General features: G+C 44.2%; 1 long non-coding RNA gene across 1 annotated transcript; it reads right to left on the bottom strand.

Moving 5' to 3' along the window:
• Positions 1-886: 886 nt before the first annotated feature.
• Positions 887-1,870, bottom strand: LOC139057799 (uncharacterized). Its single transcript, XR_011512999.1, has 2 exons — positions 1,333-1,870; positions 887-1,268 (listed from the first exon to the last, which is right to left on the bottom strand). It is a non-coding gene; the product is annotated as an uncharacterized lncRNA (long non-coding RNA).
• Between the last annotated feature and the right edge of the window lie 260 nt (positions 1,871-2,130).

The following is a 2,130-nucleotide window of genomic DNA, read 5'->3' as shown; positions in this document are numbered from 1 at the left end:
AGAGCAGGCGGCGCAGGAACTCCAGGGCACCCGAGGGACAGTGGGGGGATCAAAGCTCGAAGCAGAACAGTACGTAGGTTGGGGCCGCCGAGGCAGGTGTGTGCCAGGGAGTGTTCGCACGGACGGCTCCCCTGGCACGCGCAGCCGTGCCTCGCAAGGTCGAGATACTTTAAAGGCACCTGCGCCCATGGTCTTTCTTTTGCCTCGGCGCAGTGAGCACGATTAACGAGAATAATGTGGAGGGCATCCGGTGCAGTCGCGAATGCATCATGACAAATGTAGCTCGCGTCGCCTGGCGTCTGTAGTAATATCAGAGTTGGTTGTATGAACTTTATGCATAATACGTTTTGTTACGGTACCTCAACGGAATGGGTCTAGAGGACGGTGTTGGTACATTTTTTCTTACCGCCCTAATCCTATACCCCCACTACAAACACACACATACCCCCCTTTTTTTTATGTATACATACAATTCCTTGCCATGACGGATCATAGCCTCCTTTATTTTTGAAAAATAGAGGAGGCTATGGACCGATTGACCAGTTCAAGTTGTCAACTTGTCAGTAACTGTCGTAGGAATCACTGTAATAAACATAATTCCACGATCGGATTGTTTACTTTCATTTTTTGTTGTAACACTGAGGACTACATAGAACTTTATTTTGTATATGTGAGAGAAGTATGTGGATATCACGAGCTTAAGCCAATGTGCGATACACAGACAAAGCAGCTGCTACAACATGAACTGCATTGAGGGCCACACAACACATACGTAATTAAAGGTGCAAAATATAGGGGGAAGCTTCAAAATACGCTCTGTAGCACTGCAAAGTATAACATATATTGTATGTGTACAATAAATGTTCAAAAATACAATGCATCAATGTACCATTTGCCTTCAAGTTTATTATGAAGTTCAAGTTTACTGAAGTTTATTATGAGCATATGTACAACAGGGATCAACTAACACACCCGCAGTCGAGGTGGCTGTTCGAGGTGTGCTGGCTGCCTCAGTGTAAGAAAAAGAAATTGGGTAAATGTCGACACCAGTGCCACTGCTTCTTGCCTCTGACCTGCACGTGCCTCTGCGGCATCTTTGTGCACAAGTGTGCTGGCGTGGCGAGGCGTAGGAGTCATCCAAGAGAAAGAGTATTGTTTACATGGAGGAGTGGCTGTTCACATTGCCTGTCACTTTCCCTCAAATGTTTCCTTGGCGACTAGGGTGACACACCTGCAGTCAAGGTGGCTGTTCGAGGTGTGCTGGCTGCCTAAACGAAATAAAAAGAAATTAGATGAATGTCGATACCAGTGCTATTGCTTATTGCCTCTTACCTGCATTTGCCTCCACGGCCTCTTGGTTTGCGGAGTCTGTATGAGGGAGCTGCTGTGGCTAGGCGTAGGCATTGTCTAAGCAAAAAGAAAAGGCCATTTAAATGGGGAATTATGGAAATAAATGCAGTTATGTCTGCTTCTTGCACTCTTCTTGCCTAAAAGTTTTCAAACATAGTGTCCAGAACACACCAGCACTTTGACTGCTTCTGCTTTTTACCTGCAGGTGTTGTTGCGAGATCCTTAGTATGGCTGCATGCAGCATTGTAACACTTGGTGGAGGCATTTGAAGTGGTAGCCAAAAATATAAAGAATCATCCTTGTCTGCACGAATGCTTTCAATTTCTAAATGCAGTGGTAACTATCACTATTGGTGCAAGGCTCCCCTACACCTATGCGGCAAGTGCCATAGCTCGAAACTGAATTGTTCCTTTATGTTTCACAAGGCATCTGATATGTCCACATTAGATGTGATGTGTTTGTTTTTATTTATCCCAGTGTGGAGAGAGCATCATTAAATGGCTGAAGTACTATAGCGCCAAACAGACGACACAAGAAGAGACACGGACGAGCGCTTATGTCCGTGTCTCTTCTTCTTGTGTCGTCTGTTTGGCGCTATAGTACTTCAGTAATATGCACCAACTAGCCCAACAAAAAGTTCTGCTGAAATATCATTAAATGTTTTGTTTATTTTTGCGTGTCTTGTTTTTTGGTTTATTTCTGAATTTATCATGATGCTAAAGTGACTTATGAAATGGCAATCAGCTTTTGTTTTTCAGAAAAACAATGCATTTCCTGACC

The sequence above is a fragment of the Dermacentor albipictus genome, chromosome 3, assembly GCF_038994185.2.
Source record: "Dermacentor albipictus isolate Rhodes 1998 colony chromosome 3, USDA_Dalb.pri_finalv2, whole genome shotgun sequence".
NCBI lineage: Eukaryota > Metazoa > Arthropoda > Arachnida > Ixodida > Ixodidae > Dermacentor > Dermacentor albipictus.
This window is presented reverse-complemented; position numbering and strand designations above follow the sequence as displayed.